The sequence below is a fragment of the Marmota marmota genome, unplaced genomic scaffold, assembly GCF_001458135.2.
Source record: "Marmota marmota marmota unplaced genomic scaffold, marMar, whole genome shotgun sequence".
In the NCBI taxonomy this organism is placed as follows: Eukaryota; Metazoa; Chordata; class Mammalia; order Rodentia; family Sciuridae; genus Marmota; species Marmota marmota.
This window is the reverse complement of record NW_026000016.1, coordinates 47384738-47410745: the sequence shown is the minus strand read 5'-3', so window position 1 is coordinate 47410745 and position 26008 is coordinate 47384738.

The window sequence follows — 26008 nt, the reverse complement described above, 5'->3', positions numbered from 1 at the left end:
CCCTCGGGCCACTTCTTCCACTTACTTAGTCCCTCCTGGTGTCTGCCAGAGGGACAGGCACGGGCTCAGTGCAGCCCTGAGCAGTGCAGTGGGGTCACCAGCCCCTCCCACCTCAGTACCTGACCCAGAGCCGGGGCTCTGCAATCTGGCAGCACCTCAGGAGGTGACCTCCTGGCGCGTCTGCACCAGACTGGGAGACTAGAGGGCCTGGCCTTCCTTCAGCAGCTTCTTCCTGGGCCCTCTTGGCAATGGTTACAAGGGCCACGTCCTTACTTCTCGCTCCCTGATTGACAGGAGCACCGCCTGCCACATCCCTGTGGAAATGGCACGTCTGTCACTCAGGGGAAGGTCCAGTCCACGTCCCTTGCCTCCTCACCAGGGAGCACCTGGAGCCCCGGAGCACGTGGAACTGGGAAGGTAGTGGAGGCCCAGGGTCCAGTCCCCTGGGGCCAGAGAAATATTTGCCTAGAATTAAATCCCCACAGTTCCTGCTCTGAGACCAAGTGTCTTCCAGGTCTTCAAAAGGCCCCAAACCTATTATTGGTCAAGGCTTGAGTTTAACATGTCCTCGGCTCCCCATCACACAGAGCCCTCCCCAGGGAAGGCACTCTCCCCAGCACACAGCAGTCTGGCTCTGAGGGGGGCACCGGGCAGACTGCCCACTGCCTGCCTCTCCAAACCCTGGGGGGCTCTTCACGGCCTCAAAAATAAAACAATAACAATAAAACCGAGAAGATTAGATGAGATAAAGGAATGTAATATAAAATTATAAAGGACAAAATAGAGATAAGGAATGACCAAGATAAATTAAAAAAAAAAAAAAAAGAAAAAAACCTAGAGGATAAAAAACCTACAAGGATAAAAGAAAGAAATGAGCTTTTGAAATTATACAAAAAATATCATCAACAATGGATAAGATTAGGAACAGAGATTATAAAAACAAAGATTTACAAATGTTCCAATAGACCCGGGCACCGGGTGACCTACGCAGCCGGCAGCCTGTCGTCTTCCTTGTCTGCCACAGAGTCGGGCTCCCACCCCTATTTTGCCACTCCAGGGCCCTTCCAGACGATATCTTGGTGCTTAAAACCTTTGCATTTTACTTCTGACTCCAGTTTTTTTTTTTTTTTTTACTGGCTGATATCCCAAAAGGTGCTGTCCGATTCATCTCTCTGCCAGGGTTTTCAAAGAAATTGTTACTGGGAAATTGTTAAGTATTGGTCCACAATTCCTAATCCTCAATTCTGAAATGCAAAAAGCCCTGAGAATCAAAAACTCTGTCAACCTCTTATTTGTAAGCAAACCCCGACCTGAACTAAAATGAAGCTATTTATAGAGTCAGCATCCATTTACTTCCCTGCAGAAGCATGAAGGTGCATGATTACCAGGCGCTGCGGCAGACCCCGAGTGGAGAGTTGTGTAGTATGAATCACATGGGTCTGGTCTTTCTAAAAAAACTCCAAAACACACAGGGACTTGAGGATTCAGATAAGAGCCAGGTCAGGTGGTGTATGTATACCTGTAATCCCAGCAACTCAGGAGGCTAAGGCAGGAGGATGGCAAGTTCAAGGCCAGCCTCTGCAACTTAGTGAGGCCCTAAGCAACTTAGCGAGACCTTGTCTCAAAATAAAAAATAAAAAGGGACTGGGGATATGGCTCAGCAATTAACTACCCCAGTACCCCCCCACCAAAGAAAGCTTCAGATAACAGATAGTGGATCTTCACCAGATAGAAGAATGGGTAAACAAGCTGTGGCCTGGTTACACAATGGAATACTATACAGCGATGCCAATGACTCTGCTACACTATAAGCAACATCGAGGGAAAGAAGCCAGACACAAAAGCCCACATTCATGTCGGAAGGCTTGATACCTTGTTTTTGCGTGTTTATTTTTCAAATTTCATTGAAATAAAGTTAAAAAAACAAGAGACTTCATCAAGCAGGAATCTTTCACCAAATATAGGCCACCGCCCGCCCTGATCCCCTCTTCCTGCCCTTGGATGGGGCTGCCAAGCCCCCTCGCTGACAGCCCTGTGGCCAAATTCGGCCGTTTGCTCCCTTCCCGCCTTCCTCTCTCTGCCTTTGTCTCATCTCCTCTTTGTTTGCCCTGGTGGAGTGGTTCAGGGGACGGTGGCAATCTTGTCCTTTCATGCTTTTGTCCCAACTCCATTTGGGGTCCCTCTCCACCCTCTTCCCTGGCCATTCACGTGGGCTTTTTATCTTCCTTCCTTCCCGATCCTCCTTGGCTGATGGCTGCCCGGTCCCCACAGTCCCCACGTGGCCTGGTCTCTTCCTGTGCTGTGTCTCCACCGTCTGATCCCCGGCTTCGCTGGTCTTAGGCCTTTGTTTGGGCCGCGGGCCTTTCTCTCTGCTCTGCCTCCCTCTCCTACCACCCTCCCTCCCTTCTCCCTCATCTCTGCGTCCTTTGTGGGACATTCACTTTTATCTCCCTTTGATTCGCTCTCTCCTCTTTGTAGAGGGAGAATGAAAGGCTCAGCTAATTGTAGCAGTGGGGCAGTGGTGCCCGCGCCCCTTCCCAGCGTCATCCCCACCAGGGCCGGGCAGGAAGGGAAACCAGGGCAGGCCAGCTCCCACCGCCCTCCGCTGCTCCAGATCTTTCTCCCTGTGGGTCTTTCTTCCTCAGGGGAGATAAGACAGTATAGAAGCCTCGTCCCCATCCCTTCGTGGGACCTGCCACCCGTCCACGTAATGTACTCTTTGCACACTGGTGTATGCCAGCCAGAAGGCCAGGCGCGGGGGGCACAGTGGTCAACCACTCAGATGTGCAATCTTTGACATCACGAGACAGAGAAGTGGGGTGAGGGGTGTGAAAGGGGACTTATGGTGTTGTCTTCAACGGAGGAACTGATGTCTGAATGGGGCCAGGGAACAGCTCCCTGTGAAAGTGATGTCTAAGCTGAGAACTGAAGGGGACGTAGAGGAGGCAGGCAGGTGAGAGAGGGGGGACATGGTGTGAAGGGCACAGAGGATGCGCTCTTATAAGCAGCTGGGGATTTAGCCCAGGATGGAGGAGGTCACTGACATGCTCTTGATGGAGAGTGACAGATCCTATTGGTATCTGGGGTGGTATGGGGCATAGGCTGGAGTGGAGCACAAATGTACTATCTTAGAGTTCTGGAGATCGGAAGTTCAAAGTCAGCCCCCCCCAACACCCGGGCTAAATGTTAGGGAGTAGGCAGGGCTGGTTCACCTGGAAGTTCAAGTAGGAAATCCATTTCCTACTTTTCCAGCTTCCTTGGGTCACGACCTCTTCCTACAAAAGACACCAGGCCATCCCTGCTTCCACTGTCACATCCTGTCCTGATAGCGGGTCCTTCTGCCTCTCTCTTCCTAGGGCCTTTCTGATTAGATTGGGCTCACCTCCATAATCCAGGACAACCTTCCCATCTCCAGATCCTTCACTTGGTCACATCCACAAAGTCCCTTTGTCATGTCAGGCAACACATTCACAGGTTTTGGTGATTAGGACATCTTTGGCAGGCCACCCCAGGAGACTATTGTGCTATTCCAGTATCAATAGAGGCAATCTCAGTTGCTTAAACTGGTGTCAGCAGCAGAGATGGAGGCCAGGGAGAGACCTGAGATAACTTTTGGAATTAGATTAATTGGTGACTGATTGGATGTGGGAGGTGGGGGAAGAGGGAGGAGCAGGGATCACAACTGATTAGATGGAGGTGTCATTAAAGACAGAGGTTTTTCCTCTTGTAAGGAAAAATGAAGGGCTGGGGCTGTGGCTCAACAGTAGAATGCTCGCCTAAGATGTGCAAAGCACTAGGTTCGATCCTCAGCACCACTTAAAAATAAGTAAAATAAAGGTATTAAAAAAAATGAAGTGCAGGGGTAGAACACAGAGAAAATGAGATTGACCGATCTCTGAAGCATCCAAGGAGAAATGCCCAAGGGGCCGGCAGGTGTGTGTCTAGAGTCCAGAAGGATCTAAGAGGCTGGGATAAGCTACTGTAGGGCTCAGCAAACTATGGCTAGCCTATATAGTGAATAAGGCATCCTAGGAACACAGCCCAGCCACTGACTTCTGTGTCTCTTGGGCCACTTTTGCAGTATGGATGTAGCTCAGTGGAGGACATGCTTAGCCTGCTCAAAGTCTCGTGTTCCATCTCCAGCAACACACGCATGCACAAAACAGAAAAAGTTTGCACCAAAGGTCCAAAGGTGTCCCATCAGCTTGTAGGGTAGCCCACAGCAAATATGTGGAATGAGAAGAAGAGAAGCCCCAGAAACCCAATATCCAAAGACAAGGACCAATACGAGGAGCCATAGTGGGTGCTGAAGTCGGGCAGGGTGGCACACACCTGTAATCCCAGCAGCCGGGGAGGCTGAGGCAGGAGGATTCAAATTTGAAGCCAGCCTCAGCAACATAGCAAGGCCTTAAGCAACTCAGCACGATCCTGTCTCTAAGTAAAATACAAAAAGGCTTCGGATGTCGCACAGTGGTTACCTGGTTCAATCCCTGCTACCAAAAAATAATAAAATAAAAAAATAATAATTATTATAAGTGGATCTGAGGAGAGCAGCCAGAGACGGGAAGAGGCAGTAGAGTTGTTCTGCTGCAGGAGATGAGTGAGACAGCATTTATTAAAATATGTCCACAGATTCTTTGATAAATTGCCCTCTGAAAGGTGCTATTAGTGGCTGGGGTTGTGGCTCAAGTGGTAGAGTGCTTGCCTAGCATGTATGAGGCACTGGGTTTGATTCTCAGCACCACATAAAAATAAATGAATACAATAAAGGTCCACCAACAACTAAAATAATAATAATAAAATTTTAAAAAAGAAAGGTGCTATTGGGCTGGGGCAATAGCTGAGTGGTAGAGCTCTTGGTAGCTTGTGTAAGCCCCTGGATTCGATCCCTAGGCCTAAAAAATTAAAATAAACATAAGGTGTTGTCTAATGCTCTTTCCCCGAAATGGGGCTGGACTCGGTGACTCATTTCTAAGGAACGGAATAAAGTGGAAGTGACAGTGTGTGAATTTGGAGACTAGGTCATCAAATGCATGACAGATTCCTCCTCTGTCTTTCTGGGGAAGTTGCCGTCCTATCATGAGGACACACAAATAGCCTATGGACAGAGATGACCACGTGATGAGGAACCGAGGCCTCCGGCCAGCAATCAAACAGGAATGGGAGGCCACGTGAACGAGCCAGCTCGGTAGGTCCCCAGCCCCAGTCAAGCGCTCAGCCGACAGACCGCAGCTGTTGCCAGGATCCCGGCTGCAACCACATGAGAGATTCTGAAACCAGAACCACCCTGCTAAGTTGATCGGGAATTCGTGACCCACAGAAACTGTGAGATCATAAATATTTGTTGTTTTAAGCTCCTAAAGTTGTGGAGCAATTTTTTACATGGTGATCAATAACAAATACGAGGAAGTAAGTTTTTCAAGGGGAGAGGGATCTACTATGTCTTAGAACTTAGCTTGATTTTTTTTAACCCTTAGTTAGCTTCTGGTGGGTCCTGTGTCCTGTAGGATTGTTCCAGAGTTGAGGAACATTAATGCAGCTTTTGCAGGAGGCTTTGGCCAGGATAAGCAGGAGTGTGTGCAACAAACAGCCATTTGCTTTTCACGTACGTAATTCTGGAGAGAAGAAATAAGGAGCATCTGGGGACTGTTGTAGAATGTCAGTCCTCACTTCTGAGCTAGCTCTGCCCACTGCAAAGGGAATTTGGAAGATCCTGGTTTGGAAAAATATACATAAGGGCACTGACCTGCAAGTCGTCCCAGTGCCTTGGCCCGAGGCTTACAGGAGCATGACCAAATACAAGCACATCCTCTGCGCTCTCTCTCATTCCTCTGGTGAAGTCAAGACCTGTGTCCATGGCTTTACGATTTTCCATAAATGACCCAGAGGGATTTGTGCTATAGTGGTCAAGCAGCTTTTGAGAGTGAGAATGTACCAGAAATCTGACTTCTGTTTCCACCCCTCACCTAAAACTTGTCTCTCAAAAGCGTCATGGAACTCTCTATACCCAACAGAAGGATCTTTCCTTAGTTGTTTTTGGTACTGGGGATTAAACCCAGAGGTGCTTAACCACTGAGCCACATCCCCATCCCTTTTAAAAAATGTATATAATTTATTTAGAGACAGAGTCTCCCTGAGTTGCTTAGGGCCTTGCTAATTTGTTATTTATTTATTTATTTATTTATGTTTGGATACTGGGGATTGAACCCAGGGGCACTTGACCACTGAGCCACGTTCCCAGACCTATTTTGTATTTTATTTAGAGACAGGGTCTCACTGAGTTGCTCAGCACCTCATTGTTGCTGAGGCTGGCTTTGAACTTGCAACCCTCTAGCATCAGCTTTTCAAATTGCTAGGATCCACAGGCACGTGCCATCACGCCTGACTCCTCGGTTGCATGTTTTTTGACAGTTTGGTGAGGGAAGCAAATAGCCCTAATATTTAGGCATCCGCTGTGCAATGAATTAACTCATCTCTTTTGTAATTAAATGATACTGGTTATGTACCATCCTTGGGAAAATTAAGAAAATAATCACTCAAATAATTTTCCGTGTTCTGTGGTTCAGACGGGAAACCCTGGTTGAGGAAGACCTCAGGTAGGTGTGTCAGATTTTACGGTTGCTTCATCTTGAGTATCTCTAGTTGCCTTATCAAAACATGGCTCAGCCTTTGAATTTGTTCTTGCTCCAGGTTTGAACCTGTTTACCATGAGTCCTTCTCAGTTTCTTACATTTTATTTACTTTTATTTTTTTTCTATTTATTTTTTAGTTGTAGTTGGTTACAATATCTTTAATTAATTAATTTATTTTTATGTGGTGCTGAGGATTGAACCCAGGGCCTTGCCTGTGCTAGGCGAGCACTCTACCGCTGAGCCACAACCTCAGCCCTTTTATTTACTTTTTTTTTTTTTAAGAGAGAGAGAGAGAGAGAAAGAGGGAGAGAATTTTTAATATTTTATTTTTCTTAGTTTTCGACAGACACAACATCTTTGTTTGTATGTGGTGCTGAGGATCGAACCCGGGCCGCACGCATGCCAGGCGAGCGCGCTACCGCTTGAGCCACATCCCCAGCCCCCTTTTATTTACTTTTATTATTTTAGCTTTTAAAAGTTTTTTTTTTGTGTGTGTGTGTGTGTGTGTGTGTGTGCCTTTAACTATTCCATCTAACTTGAACTGACCTGGCAGTGCTTAATTGTTCTTGGCATACTTTGTCTTTTCTTACTATTTGATACCTCCTTTTATTCCACTTAAACTTTTTTGTTCTCAACCACATTTTAAAAAAATTTTTTCCTTATCATTTTCAATTTTATGTATCTCTCTCTCTCTCTCTCCCCCTGGGGTCTGAACCCAGTGTTCTGCACGTACAAGGCAAACAAGGACCCTACCACTGAGCTGCCTCCCCAGCCCTGCCTTCTTTTTGTCTTTTACTGAAGTTTTTATTTTCCACTTACTTAAATTTTTCTTTGTTTTAACTTTATTAAATGGTGTGTGTGTGTGTGTGTGTGTGTGTGCATGCATATGTGGTAGTCCTGCGCATTGAACCCAGGGCCTCACGCATGCTAGGCATGTGCTCTTATCACTGAAAGGCTCACCCTGCCTAAATGCTTTTTAAAAATAACTTGTTTTCTCTTCGTTTATCAAATGGCAGTGTAAGCACGGTTCCTACAGGCAACTGTGCCTTGCAGAAGGCTGAAGGTATCTTCCCCTCTACTTTACCCTTCCAGCTTCCTTTAATGGTACCACATTTCCTCTCTGAGTTCACAAAACTTAAATGTGATTGTTATAGGAGACCCGCTGGCCAGAGGCTCCCCTAGGATCAAGTTTGATAGGCAGCATTCTAACGGCCCCTGATCTTCCCATGGCCTGGTGAGCAAGCCCTGTATAGATAGTCCTCACCCTGCGTGAGGGTGCGACCTGTAGATGATAGCGTGCACTCCCCAAAGTAGACTGTGTTACACAACGAAACAGCAGGGGTTCAGGCGGGGCATGCCTGTAATCCCAGTGACTGGGGAGGCTGAGGCAGGAGCATCGCAAGTTCAAAGCCAGCCTCAGCAACTCAATGAGGCCCTAAGCAACTTAGTGAGAACCTGTCTCTAAATAAAAAGATAAAATCAGGCTGAGGATGTGGTTCTGTGGTTAAGCGCTCCTGGGTTCAATCCCCGGTACAAAAAAGAAAAAAAATGAAGAGATTCTTTTTAGTGTCCGTGCTGGGGATTGAACCTGGGGCTTTGTGTGCTTTATGCTCTGCCATTGTACTACACCCCAGGCCCAATGGTGAGAGGATTCTGCAGATGGATTTGAGGTCCCAAATTAGTTCACTTTGAGCTAATCAAAAGGGAGACCTGATCTAATTAGGTGATCCCTCTGGGGACAAGGCCCATCTTAAAGTCAGGTTTGAAGCGTGAAAGGGATTCTGCGCTGGCCTTGAAGAGGTAGCCGCCATGTTTCAAAGGTCTGAGGAGAAGGTTGCTGGGCAAGGACCCGAGACCATCCTCTAGTTGTCCAGAGCAGTCCCTGGCTGACAGCGGGCAGGAGACAGGGACCTGCACTGTACAACTACAAGGAAACCAACTCTACCAAAACCGGGGGAGCTAAGAGTGAACCTTCCCATAGTTCAGCCTCCAGAGAAGGACAAACCCCACCGACACTTTGACTCCACCCTGGTGGAACCCTGAGTGGAGGACCCAGCTGAAACAGACCACAGACACGGAGAGAGCAACTTCATGTTGTCGTAAGCCACTAAACATGTGGCATTTTGTTACACAGGAATAAAAAATGAATATATGATGGGACATCATGCTGATAACTTTTTCTGAACTGCCAGCTGTTGCTGGGCACAGTGGGGCACACCTGTGATCCCAGCTGTCTTGGGAGGCTGAGGCAGGAGGATCACAAGTTCAAGGCCAGCCCCAGCAACTTAGCAAGACCCTGTCTCCAAATAAAAAAATTAAAAAGGCTTGGAATGTAGCTGTCTAGCGAAGTATCCCGGGTTCAATTCCCAGTACCAAAAAATAATAAATAAATAAATAAAACATGGAGCTATTTGCTCCATGATACTGTAGAGTTTCTCTCTGAGGGAGCACAGACTACCGTCTCCATCCTCCTGAACACATTCCCACACGTCAGGAAGAGAAGCTATGTTAAAAAGTTGCATGTGAGGAAGGATCTCGACACGAACATGGTTAGAGTTAATAAATACGCCACATGTGCTCTTGACCAGAAGACTCGAGAAGGAAGTAAAGTACAAGAACCCAAACTTGGTGTCACAATTACATTTTCCCAAAATCAGCAGAACAAAGCTGACTGTCGCATGTAAGCTTCTTATTCAGTGGCTTGGACCCTCCCCCAACTGAGTTCCTTGTCCTCTTCCCTTGAAGCCAGGCAGTTTGTGACAGCAGTTTGATGACCCTGAGGCCATTATGCTCTGAGCAACCCCAAATTAGCCCAAGCAGAGGTCCCGTGGTGGTGTGGAGAGCGCACCTCCTGGCCAGTCCCAAAACTCTGCAGAACCCCCATTGTTGGGTGCCAGCCAGCTGCTGGGAACCAGGGAACTGTCGGAGACTCCCAGGCAGAACCGCCCAGCCAAACCCTCTCACATCCCTGACCCACAGAAGCAGAGAAAGAGTAAAACAACCCCCGTTGTTTTACGTCATGAAATTTTAGAGTGGTTTGTCATGAACCAATGGATGACCACGACATTTGATCTTGGTCTTAGGTCAGCTGCCATTCCCTGGCTCCACTGTTTTTATTTATTTTATTTTATTTTTAGTTCTGGAGATCAAACCCAGGGCCTTCCTGGGCTTGGAGGCATAGGCCTATAATGCCAGCTACTCAGGAGGCTGAGGAAGGAGGATCTCAAGTTTGAGGTCTACCTGGTGAGACCCTGCGTCAAAATAAAAAAATGGAAGGGCTGGGTGTGGGTAAGTGACAGAGCACTCGTTTAGCATATGCAAGGCCCTGGGGTCAATCCCCAGTACTGGGGGGCCGGGGGTGAGGGGGGTGGGGGGGGAAGGGAAACAAAACAAGAAACCCCAGAACCTTGCTCTTGGTGGCCCCCTTTCTACTCTCACCTTCTCATATATCAACCCTGTAATCCTCCTGAGTATAAAGGCCCTCTTAGGGGACTTGGAGTATAGTTCAGTGTAGAGTGCACGGAGAGCAGGCACACAGCCGGCTTCAACCCCAGGCTTAATTATCCAATTGTTTTCTCAGGGCTGGGAGCAGAGCTCCGAGGCAGCATGCTTGCCTAGAGTGTCCAAGGCTGCCTGCTATTACCTTAACACCATTCTTTCTTCAGTCTCCCCAAATACAGAGAATTGTAATCTGATTCTTCTAGTTACATGGTCAGAAAGTCCTGATGTTAACTTTGACTCCTCTTTCTCTCACACTCCACATTCAACCCGTCAGCAAATCCTGTCTGTTTTACCTTCAAAATGTTTCCAGAAGCAGCTGGGTAAGGTGGTGCCAGCCTGTAATCCCAGCGATTTAGGAGACTGAGGTAGGAAGGTCTCAAGTTCAAGGCAGCATGGGCACCTTAGGGAGGCTCTAAGCAACTTAGGAAGACCCTGTCTCAACATTAAAAAAAAAAAAAGGCTGGGGATGTGGCTCAGTGGTTAACACCCCTAGGTTCAATCCTTGGCACCAAAACAAAACAAAACAAAAAACAGTTAATGGAGTTAGTGGTCTGTAATCCCAGCAGTTTGGCAGGCTCGGGCAGGAATTTAAGACCAGTCTCAGCAACTTAGTAAGACCCTCAGCAACTTAAAAAAAATAATATTAAATAAAAAGGTCTGGGAATATAGCTCAGTGACAAAGTGCCAGTGAGTTCAATCCCCAGTATTGGGGGAAAAAAAATCACTGTTATGCAAATCACACAATAAAAACTACAGGACTTAGAGGGAAAATGGAGTTATAGGTTCAGCACTCAAAACTCGTTATTAATAATAACAACAAAAGGAAGATAAGAATCTTATAAAATGGTAGCCCCGTGTACACATGTCAAATGGTTAAGGAATTTGTGTGTGGCTGTGGGTGTTGGAAAGGGTGCACCTGGGAGTTGCTGTGAAATGGTGACTGGGTGGGTCACCCCATAGACACAGGTGGTGGCCATTCGAGGGGTCTGCTTGTGCACATTGTGAGTGTTCCCATCCTGCTTTGTGTAGCTGGTCCAGAGTTCTCCGTTCACCTGGGTTTCCCAGGGCAAAATCAAGCCAAAGCAAAATCTGTATTACGCTCAAATTGCTCCCTAATGTATGAGTTGAGTTGGAACAAATTCATGTTTTCAAAACAAGAGGAACAGCAGGACTGGCTGTCTTTGTTTATATCACTGCCCAAGGCTATAACAGTCTGTTTTTTGTTTTTTTCTTTTGGCTTGGCAAAGTCCACCTTTACTTCAAGGTCTATTTTCCATTGTCTCCATCAGTACCTTCTGTAGACTTTATCTTCTTTGAACATTCTACGCTTTCTTCTCATCTTTGAAGAGCAGATTTTATTTTTCACAGCAGAATTGAGTAGAAAGTACGAAGTGTTCCCATAAGGTCCCTGCCCCCCTGGGCACAGCCTCCACCATAATCCACAGCCCCCACCAGAGCAGTCCGTTTGTTGCAATTATGAACCTGCTTTATCAGCCAAGGACCATAGTCCATATCAGGGTTCACTTTGGTGCTGCACATTTTGTGGTTTTGAACAATGTCTAATGACACGTGTCCACCATTATAGTATCAGAGTAATTTCACTACCCTAAAAATATTTTGTCCCCACCTATTCATTCTCTCTCTCTCTCTCCCTGATAGCCATTAATCTTTTTATTGTCTCCATGGTTCTGCCTTTTCTAGAAGGTCGTACAGTTGAAATCAAACAACAAGGAACCTTTTTCAGCTGACCTCTTTCAGTTAGCATTCAGATTTCCTCACATCTTTTCATGGCTTGACAACTCATTTCTTTTTAGGGCTGACTAATATTCCATTGTCTGGATATACCACAGTCTATCCATGCATCCAATGGAGAACATCGTGGCTGCTTCCAATTTTTTTTTTTTTAGTTGAAGATGGACACAATAAAACCTTTGTTTTATTTATTTATTTTTATATGGTGCTGAGGCTAGAATCCAGTGCCTCACATGTGCTCCTCAAGCATTCTACCACTAAGCCCCAGCCCCAGCCCCAGCCCTGTTTCTAAGTTTTGACAATTATAAATAAAGCTGCTATCAACGACCATGTGCAGGTTTTTGGGTGAACATAAGTTTTAGGATCAACTCTTTTGAGTAAATATCAAAAAGTGTGATTGCTGGATCCTATGGAAAGAGTACATTTAGTTTTATAAGAAACCTCCAATCCATCTCCCAAAGTGGCCATACCATTTGGTATTCCCACCAGTAATGAACGCAAGCTCTTCACTAGCACTGATGATGTCAGTGTTCTGGATTTTAACTGTTCTAACAGGACAATAGTCATATTCTCACTTATATTTCACTTATTCTCACTTATATTTTTATCCTCTTATTAAGTGGAAGTCTCATGGCACACACCTGTAATCTCAGCGGCTCAGGAGGCTGAAGCAGGAGGATCTCGAGTTCAAAGCCAGCCTCAGCAACTTAAGGAGGCCCTTAGCAACTTAGCGAGACCCTGTCTCTAAATAAAATATTTTTTAAAAAGGGCTGAGGATGTGGCTCAGTGGTTAAGCAGCCCTGGGTTCAATGTCTACCAAAAAAAAAAAAAAAAGAAGTCTCCTAATGTTCATTCACTTTACACACGACTATGTCCATCTCTTCATCTAGCTCTAAACCACTAGAGAGCGGGAGAAGATGCCAGTTCCTCGTCCCTCCTTGATCATCTCACATACTCATGCTAGGACTGTCGTATGCACCACTGTTGAAGATCACCTGTTGATGTGATGCAGCTCCCGAGCAGGACTGGATGGGCCTATTTTGTCACCGAGCTCCAGGCCTCAGCAGAGGAGGAGGATCTCGAATGGAGAAAATCAGACCCGGAATGAGCACAAGAAACAAAAACCTGCCGTGACTTCATTTCCACTTGGTTGAACTTCCGGGGACCTCAGAGCACAGCACTAGTGCCTCGATCCCAGGGCTGTTCTCAGACTCTGGAAGATGCTGCCAGCCTCTGTGCCCACACCCTGCGCGGGCTGGCCAAGGGACTGCCCCCTGCATCACAGGCAGCGGTCTGGGGTGTTCTGGGGGTGTCGGAAAATGGGACCATGCTGAAGGCCTGGTGGAGCCCCTCAGCCTTTTGTGATCCGGTCCTGCCTGGTGCCTGGGCAGGATGGATCAGGAGTGCTGAGAACACAGTCGCTTCTGCGGCTGCTGCTCACTGAGTGTTGAAAAATAGGAGGGAGGAAGCCTCTGCCCCTGTCCCCTGTGGTTCCCTCTTCGGGAGGGATGAATTATAAATATGATTTGTGGACGTCCATTCTTTTTTTTTTTAACCAGAGATTGAACTCAGGGGCGATTAACCACGGAACCACACCCCAGCCCTATTTTTTTGTAATTTTAATCTAGAGACAGGGTCTCACTAAGTTGCTGAGGGCCTTGTTTAGTTGCTGAGGCTGGCTTTGAACTCACGATCCCCCTGCCTCAGTCTCCCGAGCCGCTGGGATTATAGACGTGCGCCACCGCACCTGGCTGTGGAAGTTCATTCTAAACTTTATTTTTTCCTTTCTGTGCCCTCCCTTGATATGGGGAGTAAGGTGGAAAGAGACAGGAGGAAACTTGTGAAAAGCTGCTTTTCCAGTTTGGCTGGCCAATGGATTGCCAGCCAGCACTCTGCCTTCTCCCCAACAGCCTGTCCACAGATCCGAAGTGACCGCTGCTTTCATTGGAGGGAAATGACTTATTTGATAGAAGAAGACAGCCAAGTAAACACCGAGCTGTGGATAACAAATCTGTTTAGACTGGCTGAGTACATGGGAATCATGATGATCTTTACAGAACATGATAAGATTTAACACATTAGGGTTGAAAAAACACAAGAATAGTGTTGTAAGTAGGCACCAACAAGGGTGTTTTGTTCATTTCTAACAATGATAGAAAAAATTATTTTGAATTGTAGAACACCACAAGTTGGGAAAGTAGCATCACTGTCTAAACAATAGCAGCAAAATCCTTAAATCTAAGACTAAAGTTTTGGCAGCACATGCTGTCATCCCAGCAGCTTGGGAAGCTGAGGCAGCGGGATCATGAGTTCAAAGCCAGCTTCAGCAACTTAGGGAGGCCCTGAGCAACTCAGCAAGACTCTGTTTCAAAACAAAAAATAAGGGACTGGGGATTTAGCTCAGTTGGTAAAGTGCTTGCCTTGCATGCACAAGGCCCTGGGTTCAGTCCGAAGCACCACAATAAATAAATAAAGGGCTGGGGACAGGGCTCAATGGTTAAGTGCCCCTGGGTTCAATCTCTGGTACAAAAAAAAAAAAAAAAAAAAGGTCCAGACCAATGTCCACAGTTTCTGGCAAACACTTCTAGACAACCACCTTCTGGCTGATAGACAGCCACCTTCTTCTCACTGTGTCCTCACAGGCAGGGAGAGAAAGTAAACTCTTATCTCTTCTGATCAGGACACTAATCCTATGAGGGCCCCACCCATTTAATCTTAAGTGCTTCCTTATTCCGTGGATAGTCACTCCGGGGTCGGAGCTTCATCATATGAATTTGGAGCAGTGGGGGACACAAATCAGTCCACAGCATTGTGCCCTGCCCTTCCCCGAAATTCATGTCCTTACTACATGCAAAATACACTATTCCATCCAAGAGACCCCAGCCTCTTAACCCAGCACAACATCAAATCTAAAGCCCAAAATCTTATCTAAGATCAGACACAAGTCGGTCCGATAGTCAGCTCTGCATCGCTGAGATCAATCAACTCTTGAGGAGGATGGTCTATTTTGGCTCATGGCCTTGGGGAGGGTTCAGTCCACGTCCGGCTGGCCCGCTGCTTTGGGGCCTGTGGTGAGGCCACACAGCAGGGCCCAGCACATGTGAGAGGAACCGCTCACCCCGAGGGCCAGGAAGGAGAGGGGGAGAGAGAGAGGGAAGGAAGAAGAAGAAGAGGAGGAGGAGGAGGAGGAGGAGGAGGAGGAATAATAATAATAATTATTATTATTAGAATTATTTTAGAATTCTCTTTGGCTTAATGCTGTCTCTCAGACTCAGTGTGGAGGACTGTCCCACTTTCAGAAATCCCTGGGACAGAGTCTGTCCACCACATTGATGCCAGGAAGGGCTCACCGCCTTCTAGAGACCCTGCTAGGTGTGTGTGGGGGGGTCCCATTCACTAGGCTCTACAGAATGATGCCACCCACAAAGCTTCAGTCGGAGGCCATCAGACCTCTTGAGCCCCATGCCTTGAAACCTGGAAAGTAGCCCTCTGATCTCGGAGTGGCCTTCAGAGCTCCATGGTGCAGTCAGACCTTAGAGGTCCTAGAAGCCTTCTTCACTTTGTCCTGTTTCTCTGTCCCCTCCGTTCAAGCCAAACTGGCAATGTCGGTCCTGGTATTATCTCATCTCCATTCCTGGCTTCTGCCAAGACAATGGAGCCCCTGACTCACTCCTGGTCTCTTTTTCCAATACTCGTTCTGTCACAGTCTTAGTGTTCTCTTCAGGGCAAACGGACAGGCTGAGCGTTTTCCAAACCTTCAAGTTCTGCTTCCTTCTTGCTGAACAATTCATCTTCCTCCTCCTCCTTTTTCTTCTTCTTTTTGCTTGTGAGATAATCCTTTGTTGAAACGTTTTTCTTTGAATTTCTTAACTAGCTGGGTGTTCTACTGCACGGCTGTCACGTCATCTATGATGATGTGTCATCTATGATGTCGTGAGGCCATGGACACTGTAGCCCACTGAGACTGTGAGTGCTCAGGATCTCTCTCTCTCTCTCTTTTTCCCCACAATTTCCAACACCAGCAGTGCTGGGGATTGAACCCTGGGCCTTTTGCATGAGAGGCATGTGCTTTACCATTGAGCTACATCCTTAGTCCTTTCATCTTTTATTTGGAGTCAGTGAGGGTCTTGCTAAATGGCTGAGGCTGGCCTCCAACTTTTGACCCTCCTGCCTCAGCCTCTCAAGTAGGTGGAGTTACAAGCATGCACCATCATGCCTGGCCCCAGGATCTCTTTAATGGTTCCTCTGGCAAAAGTTGGTGCGACACCTGTCAGGCAATGTGGACAATCTTGTCATAAGTGTTATCCACTGTGTCTATCATTTTTCAGTTTCTTTATCTCTTGGCTATCCTTAGGGGCTTTGATGATCAGGGAAGAGGCAGAAGTCACCACCTCAGTCTGCGCCTGCTGTTCTGAAAGGTCACTTTTTGTCATCCTCAGACTCTTCAAGTCACTGCTTGCCTTGGCAATATCATCACCAAACTTTCTGCAGACAGACCCAGGGGGCCAATCTTGGGGGCCAGGGAAGAGATAGCAACCTTACCACTAGTGCACCTCAGCCACAGGACTTTGATCTCACAAGGGTCAAACTTGGGTGGCATGGCGATGGATGAACTCAGATTTGGGACAACTGAAGAAAATAGCAACTTGGCCTCCTCAGAGTCAAAAGCCCAAAGAACAATTTCTTCTTCAATTCATGTCTCTCCTTTTTCATTTTACCATAAACAGTCACGAGAAACCAAGCTGTTCCTTCAATACTTTGCTTAGGAATCTCCTTAGCTAAATTCTGATTTTATTGCTCCACTCACAGGTTCTACTTCCCACAAAATTCAACCAAGATCTTTGTCGCTTTATAACAAGGATAGCTCTGCTCAGTTTCTCAGTAACGTATTTCTCATTTCCACCGAGATCTCAGCAGAATCACCTTGAACAGTCATATTTCTAACATGCGTCTCGAAATTTTTCCAGCCTCTGACCTGTTACCCACTTCAAAAGCTGCTTCTACATGTTTAGGTCTTTGTTACTACAGAACCCCACTTGTAGGTACCGAGAATAGTATTAGCCAGGGTTCTCCAGAGAAATAGGGCCAACAGGGGTGTGTGTGTGTGTGTGTGTGTGTGTGTGTAGACAGAGACACATGCAGTGAGACACAGAAAGAGTGGGATTTACGATAAAGCTCATGTGATTTTAGAGGCAGAGAATTTTCAAAATCTGTAGTCAGCAAGCTGTAGACCCAGGAAAGCAATGAACGAACTCTAGTCTGAGTCCAAGGGCCTGAGAACCAGGGCGGGGGTCAGTCCAAAAGTAGAAGGCTTGAGGTTCCAGAAGAGCCAAAAGTCTCAGTTGGAGTCCAAAAGCAGAAAGCAGAGGTCCCAGCTGAAGTATTTGGGCAGGAAAAATTCCCTCTTACCCAGCCTTTTCATTTTATTCAGGTCTTCAAATGGCTGGACGAGGTCCACTCAACATTAGGAAGAACAACCTGCTTCATTCAGTCTCCTGTTTCTCTCCCCTCCCCCTCCCCCTCCTCTTCTCCTTCTCCTCTCCTTCTCCAGTGGTGCTGGGATGGAACCCAGGGACTTACCCTCTACAGTGAGCTACCTCTGAGCCCAGTCACTCTGGTCAGCCTTCTGATACAAATGTCAACCTCATCTAGAAATGCCCGCCCAGACCCACCCAGGACAACCGTTGACACATGTTTGAGCACTTCGCCTCCTGGTCCAGTTGACACATAAAATTAATCATCATGGGGTTCACGCAGGGAAACCACAGTAGGCGTTTAAACCTGTCCCCCAATAAGCTTCGACGGAGCGCAGGCCAAGTACAAAGTCCCACTTGAAAGATTATTTGAACGTGACGTCATGACTTCACTCAGTCTGATGGCTGAAGAGTTGCTGTGGTGGAACGGGCTGCTGCCACAGAGGATGGAGGTCTTCCTGTAGATGTGGCTGGATGACGTGGGTGGGCCCGTGTTTTCTGTGATTCTAGGTGATGGCAATGCCACATGATGCAGGCAGGAGCCAGGTGGGAGACGCTGTTCTCGATCACTGCTCCTTAAAGAGCATACGAATTACTGGGGGAGCTGGTGAAGATGTGGATTCTGTCTGAGAAGGAGCCTGAGATTCTGCATTTCTAACAAGTTCCCAGGTGATGCTACTAATGCTGCTGATGCAGAGACCTCATCTTGTGTGTGTGTGTGTGTGTTGTGTGTGTTTGTGGTGCTGGGATTGAACCCAGGGCCTTACGCATGTAAGGCAAGCACTCGACTGAGCTGTATCCCCAGCCCAGAGACCACATTTTAAGTAGCAAGGAACCTGATGAGCTTCAAGGTCCCTTCTGACTCTATAAATCCAGTCTAGTTCAGCAAGTGTTCATTGAGAACTTATCGTGTACCCTGATGCTGTAGGTGATCAACAGAGGTCTAAAATGTGTTTCCTGCCTTCAAGGAGCTAACTTACATTTAGAAAGCTGGACAAGAGCTGGGCAGAGTGGTGCACACCTGTAATCCCGGCTCCTTGGGAAGCTGAGGCAGGAGGATCGCCAAGTTCAAAGCCAGCCTCAGCAAGTTAGCGAGGTCGTGAGCAACTTAGCAAGACGCTGTCTCAAAATAAAAATAAAAAAGGGCTGGGGATGTTGCTCAGTGATTGTGTGCCTCTGGGTTAGATCCCCAGTACGGCCAAAAAATAAACAAAAAAAACCCCAATAATAATAATAAAGCCAGACAAGGGCTGGGGAATGTATGTGGCTCAGTGGTAGACCAAGAGGCCCTGGGTTTTATCTTGACACTGGAAAAAAAAAAGAAAGAAACAGAAGAAGAAAAAGAAAGCAAGCAAGCTGGAAAATAGACACAATGTGTCCCATAAATCACATTATTGTCAACTTTCCAGGTCAACCTTAGAGCGTCTAGACTCTTAGGAAGACATTCTCCTTGAAATTCTTACATGAATTCCTCCCCAAGAAGTCTGGTCTCAATTTTTTTTTTTAAGAAGCCAAAGACCCAAAGATAGTTTAACCACTTAAAAAAAATAACCTAAACAAAATAATAAGAACTTTGCTTAGGTGAAAAAAACCAGAGGCGTTATCTAAACCCATGGCATCAGCCAGAAAGGGCTATAATCCCGAAAAGCTATGAGCCCACAGCCTAAGGCCAAGGAAGCCCCGGGAAAGGACATCTCTAACCCATTACTCCAGGGTCCAGGCTCCTCTAGGGAGGAAGGCAGAGGAGACACAGAGTGGGGAGGTGCTAACACTGTGGCTGAGGGTCATGTGCACCCTGGGGGTGGCCATCAAGCTATGGAAGGGCCAGCCTGTACCAAGTGGTCTTCTCCAAGGGTAGGACTAGTTTTCTGATCCCTCAGGTTCAGCTCTAAGTGGCAGAGGTGGCGGGGGAAGCCGGGAGTTAGTCAAGAATGGTGAAACCATAAACAAGGATTGGTGGAAGCAGTGGCCACGGGTGTGTATGTGGAGGGGACACTTGGTGGCACAAAGGAGGAAGGGGGCAGTACTCCACAGTGGGACCAAACAGGCATGGCTGTCACTGTGAAGGCCTTGTAACAGTGAACTGCTCAGGCTGGGTTTGTGACTCCCTGAACCAACCCTGGCACACCCCAGTTTTCCTGCCCCTACTTGCCCGGCCCTGACCTCCATGCCTTCCCTCCTTGGAGGCCGTGATAAGGTTGAGGGCAACTGGAAACCCTGAAAGAGACCCTCCTACTCTGGTCCCTGGGTCCCCTGCTGTCACCCCCCATACCACCACCGCCAGACTGGTGACTGGAGCTCCAAATGGCTGGAGCGGGTGGGGGCTGGAAACCCGGGAGGGGGAGGGAAGGGAAGCGGGGAATCAAACAGAAACCTCATCTTTCTATCAGCAGCCATGCAAGCAATATTGCTCAGCGTGGCACAAAAGCGGCACTGAAAATAGCTTCAGCCAGAGCGGGGCTGCCAACCACTGCCTGAGATAACGTCTACTTGGAGACACTGGTGTCTTTGTGGGGCTGTCAGTGTCCCTATTGTTCCCGAGCCTATTGCCTGGGGAATATTGTTCCCGGCTTTTGTCTCCCCCAGTTCACTTTTGTTTGCCTTTACTTACCATTTCATTCCTGCTCCCTTTGTGCTCCCCATTCCCTCCTTTGTCTCTCCCTCTCCAGCCTGCCTGGGGCTGCGGATTGGTGCCGGGGACACAATAGGCCCGGCCCCCTNCAGGAGGCCTCGGGGGAGGGCGGGGAGGGCGGCCCAGGGAGGATCTGACTTCCAGAAGGGTCTCCACTGCCTGCGTGGGTCCCCTCTCCGACGTGGATCCCCACCCCCACTTTTTTTTTTTTTTTTTTAACAAAATGCATTTGGGGTCCCGTCCAAGGAATAAGGACAGGCTCCTGCTCCACAGCCCCCAGACCCTCTTTCAAGTGCCCAGCGTGCACTTCTCTGACCAGGGCACTCTGCCGTCGTCCTCCTCCCTCTCGGCCACACGGATCAAAGCTACTTCTGTTTATTTGCACATTCAAATCCAGACTGCCTCCAGTAACCCGATCCAGCCCGGCGCCAGGATGGGGCAGAAGAGCCCCGCCCGCCCCCTCCCCCAGCTCACAGCCCTTTTGGCTGAACCCGCCAAAGGGAGGGGACAGGGGTCTGCTAGGGTCAGAGCTGGGAGTGGAAGAGGAGTGGGCAGTGAGAAAAACAAGACTGCCCGGGCCCTTAGCCTGGCCCTGGGAAGCCTGGCCTCGGTGATGGGGAAACCGAGGCCTCGAAAGGGGTTTAGAAAATACAGCCATCAGCCCCTGAGCTGCCCTGTCCACCACGGCCCGGCAGGTGGCCTCTCCCCGTCCTGCGGAGACAGTCCCCGTTGGTCCTAGTTAGGAGAAGAGGGCCCTAGAGGGGCCTGGATCTTTTCCTTCTGCCTCCCCAGCTTCCTACCTGGTAAGATGGGAACCCACCACTACTCTGGAAGCTTCTCCTCTGGGGGGCAGCCAGGGGCAGGGGTACAGCTGAGGCCAGAGAGAAGGCTCCACTCTCTCATTGTTCTGGTTCCAAGGACAATGGGAATAGTCTCCAGAGAGTCATTGTTTCAAAAGCTGGAAATTGGGTAGGGGATTTCCGGAAGGACTGAATGGAGGCCAAGCTTGGCTGTGAGGAGACAGGAGGAAGAGGAAGAGGAAGGGGAAGGGGAAGGGGAAGGGGCGGGGCAGTCTGGGGCTGAGGAAGGGACTCCCAGGCCCAAGACAGACTTGCCCTGGCGGCTTCCCTGCCTTCAGTCCCAGGCTGCCCATTTGTGCTCTGATTCTTGCTTTCCCTTCTCCAGCCAAGATCAGCTCTAGATTCTTCTTTCTTTTTCTATTTTAATACCCGGGATTGAACACAGAGGTGCTTTACCACTGAGCCACATCCCCAGCCCTTTTTAGTTTTGTATATCAAAGACGGACTTTCCCTAAGTTGCTTAGGGCCTGGCTAAGTTGCGGAGGCTGGCCTTAGCAATCCTTCTGCCTCAGGCTCCCCAGCTGTTTGGACTATAGGTGTGAGCCACCACGCTCAGCCAGACTCATAATACTCTAAGCAGAAAGAAAAACAAAATAATTTGTCCCCATCTTCATGGCAAGAACTGAGTCTCATCCACCTTTGTAACCCCAGCCCACAGCCCAGGGTGAGCACTCAGTAAGTGTATGAATGACAGCAGAAGCATTATGAAGCTCGGAAGGCCACCCTGACTACCCCTGAGCTTCTGGGAGGGTGGGTGTAGAGCCAAAGGTTTGAGGTGAGAAAAATCTGAAGTTGGGGCTAGAGAGGATGCTGGGGCAGATGGGAATGTGGGTGACAGCCATGTCACAGCAATACAGAATGACATGGCCGCTGGCCTCTTTTCTCTTCCCATTCACCTTGCGTGGACTGAGCTGTCTTTCGGAGATACAGATGTGATCACATCAATTGGTCCCAGGACTCATTGCAGATAAACAGTGCCAGGGAAGTGGGCAGGCTCTTGGTGAATGTGGAACTCGTTAGCTGACATCTAGCCATTTCTACAGTGCTTCCCCAACGACATTAAAGTTTTGGTATAGTCAATAATGTGGACGGTTAATGTTTTATCCAATTTATTTGAGCTCTGAAAATAGGCGAGGGCCATAAAAATCAAAACATTTACGTTATGCCTGTAATCCCAGCAGCTCAGGAGGCTGAGGCAGGAGGATGGCAAGTCTGAGGCCAACCTCAGCAACTTATCGAGGCCCTGAGCAACTTAGCAAGACCCTATTTCAAACTAAAAAACTAGAGCTGGGGTTGTGGTTCAGTGGTAGAACGCTCGCCTGGCATGTTCAATTCTCAAAACCACATAAAAATAAACAAAATAAAGATATTGTGTTCATCTGCAATTAAAATTTTTTTAAAATAAGTAAATAAAAATGAAGACTAAAAAGGGCTGGGAAGTGCCCTGGGGTCAATCCCTAGTAATAAATAAATAAATATGGAGTCATATCCCATCTAACTAGAATGAAGTTGAGAACTGGGAAGTAAGCTAATGTAGACTGCAGAGCAATCAAAAGTGGTGCTATAATGACAATTCATTCAATGTACTTGAGAGAACAAACATTTTCCTCATAGCTAAGGGTGGTCAATGCCATATAATTAGAAGAGGTGGAGTGTCTGGGAGTTTCTCCTAAAGGGGACTGCATGCAGGAAGTAGACCTTTTGTTTTTCTCATCTTCCTCTTTATCCTCTGTAGAATGTGCCTCTGATGGTTGGAGCTCCAGCAGCCATCTTCTGACCACAAAACAACGTGAAAGTTGTGTTAAATAGGCCCAAACAAAAAAATAGAAAGTGCATGCGGCCCTGATGATTGACAAGCTACGATGTGAGATATCCCATTACTTACTCGAGCATGGGAATTATCCTGTGTGTTTTCAAAGTAAAGTTGCAATTTGAGTTTGGAGGAGCAGCTGGAGAGAATACAATCATTTGGTATAATAAAGCAATAGGAGCCAGGCTGAGTGGCTGCAGAGCAGTGAAGAGGCCACAACAGGTAGATTACCATGGGTGAAGTGGTAGTGACAGCCTGAAAGAAGCAGAGGGGACTTTAAAAAAATAGAAGTTTATCCATATTAATGACACTTCGCCCAAAGTCCCATAAACCTCATCAGGGCCAGAGGGGCATCAGGCTTTGGCAATAATACACAAAAATGATTCAAAATGACGAGTATGTGTCATAAAATGAGGTTCCCCAATTCGGCACTGCGGAAACCAAGATGCTGCAACCTCTGCCTTCTCCAAACATGTGAAATGAAACAGAAAAAACTCATACTACACTTGAAACCAAGAAAAGGAAGTCTTAAAAGCTATCAAAGAGGGATGACGGATCATTTGCCAAGACATAACAATCAGATCAACACCAAATTCTGTCATATGAAATAGCAGATGTTAAGATCTTTCAAATGCTGAAATAAAATAATGTTAAATGTAAAATTCTATGCCCCGTAAGGCTATTATTCCAGAGTCAGTGTAAATAAAGAGCCCAGAAGTTTTACTGATGACAGATTCTCCTTGGAAGTACTGTTTGAAGCCCCGCGTGGTGGTGCACACCTATGGTCCCAGTAGCTTGGGAGGCTGGGGGCAGGAGGATGAGAGTTCAAAGCCAGCCTCAGCAATTTAGTGAGTCTCTCAGCAACTCAGTGAGACCTTGTCTCTAAATAAAATTTTCAGAGGGCTGGGGATGTGGCTCAGTGGTTAAGCACCCCTGGGTTCAATCCCTGGATCCAAAAAACAAAACGAAACAAAACTGTTTGAACAAGAAGAGTGAATCCCGAAGCAGAAAATGTGGGATGCAAAATCGAACAGAGGATCATACATGAAAGCAAAAATAAACAGAAAGGGAAAAGACCTACATCAAGCACCAGAGGGGCACATTTTCAGGAGGAAAATGGCAACTGGTTACAAGAGGGGTCGATTATGTAGGTTTCAACTAGACGTGGCTCAGCAGAATGTGTCCGCTGGGAGTCGAGCAGTTATGGTGAAAGTCCAGAGCCCATTGTTTTCCTTCTCCCTCTAGGACCCTGGCCTCCTTTTCTCCCTGGGGGTTGTTATTTTCCATATACTTCCATACACATATCACAGGTGTCATTTTAAAAAGGAAGTACTAGGGCTGGGGGTGTGGCTCAGTGCTAGAGCACCTGCCTCGCATCCAGGAGGCTCTGGGTTCGATTCCCCAGCACCAAGAAAAGGCAGCACCCCCAAATCCCAAAGGCCAGTAAATCCCATAGGTGCATGTCTTGCTCTCCCCAGTTCAGCTGCAGCTGGCGTAAGGTTGCTCTCAGGAGACAATGGGGGTGGGGTGCACGTCGTCCATAATTCTAGAACAGTAAAGAATCTACTGCGACAGGCAAAAGGGCTAGAAAAATACAACTGTTAGCAACTGTTGATTCTGGGGAGGAGAAATATATGTAATTATGTTCTGTATTTTCAGTGTTCTCAAAACGAAGAGAGGGAGAGGGAGAGAGAGAGAGAGAGAGGAAAAATGTTAGATTTATAAAAACACACATTTTTGGAAGTTTAATATTAGTTTTGTGAGCATTTGCCCACATCTTCTCCATTTACCTTTTTATAACAGAGATCTAATTTGATTTAGAAAGGCCAAAATGAATGAGATGATATAATTTTGGTGCTGAAACTAAGTGTGTTTACCAAGGAATTTGAATGTCTGATATCTTATTTTGTGTGATTAGGATCCTGAGTGCCATACTACCTTTTTTTTTTTTTCCTCGCACTGGGGATTGAAGTCTGTTACTTTAGCACTGAGCCACATCCCTAATCCTTTTTATTTATTACTTTGAGGCTCTTACTAAGTTGCCCAGGTTGGCCTCAAACTTGTGATCCTCCTGAGTAGCTGAGATTGCAGGTATGTGCACCTGCACGTGGCTTGAATTCTCTTTTGAATTTGTTGCAACACCTTACTGATTCCTTCACTAATTTAGTAACTTAAATAAATAAAAATCTTTGATATGTGTTCATCTTATATTTGTATGAGAGTTGTGGTTTTATATTTTTTATTTTGGGGGTATTGGGGATTAAACCTAGGAGCACTTAACTACTGAGCCAATCCCTAGCCCTTTTATTTTTAAAAACAATTTTTAAGTTATCAGTGGACCTTTTTTTTTTTTTAATATGCAGTGCTGAGAATCCAACCCAGTGCCCCATACATGCTAAGCAAGTGCTCTGTCACTGAGCCAAAACCCCAGCCCTTTTATTTTTATATTTTATTTAGAGACAGGGACTTGCTAAGTTGCTTAGAGCCTTGCTAAATTGCTGAGGCTGGCTTTGAACTCGCAATCCTCCTGCCTCAGCCTCCCAAACTGCTGGGATTACAGGCGTGTGCCACTGCACCCAGCCTAGCCCTTTAAAAAAATATTTTTCATTGCTTCTTGTTAGTTATACATGACAGTAGAATCCATTTTGATAAAATTAAACAAGCATGGAACATAATCATATTCTAAATAGGACCCTATTCTTGTGGGTGGGCACGATGGTGGGATTCACTTAGGTATTTTCATATGTGTACATAGGAAGATTATGTTAGATTTATTCTACTGTCTTTCCTATTCCTGTTCCCCCCTTCCCTTTGTTCCCCTTTATATAATCTATTGAACTTCTCTTCTCTACCCTACCCCTTATTATAATTTAGCTTCCACATATCAGCAAAAACATCTGCTTTTGGTTTTTAGGGATTGACTTATTTCATTTAGCACGATAATCTCCAGATCCATCTGTTTACTGGCAAAGATCATAAAGTCTTTCTTCTTTATAGCTGAGTAATATCCCATTGTGTATAGATACCACATTTTCTTTATCCACTCATCTGTTGAACGTTACCTAGATTGATTCCATAATTTAGCTATTGTGAATTGAGCTATTGTGAATTGATGTGACTGTGTCACTGTAGAATGCTGATTTTAAGACCTTTTTGTATATGATGAGGAGTGGGATAGCTAGGTCAAATGGTGGTTCCCTTCCTAGTTTTTTGAGAAATCTCCATATTGCTTTTCAGAGTGGTTGCATCAATTTGTATTCCCACCAACAACAATGTAAGAGCGTTCCCTTTTCCCCACATCCTTGCCAACATTTATTGGTACTCGTATTCTTGACAGTTGCCATTCT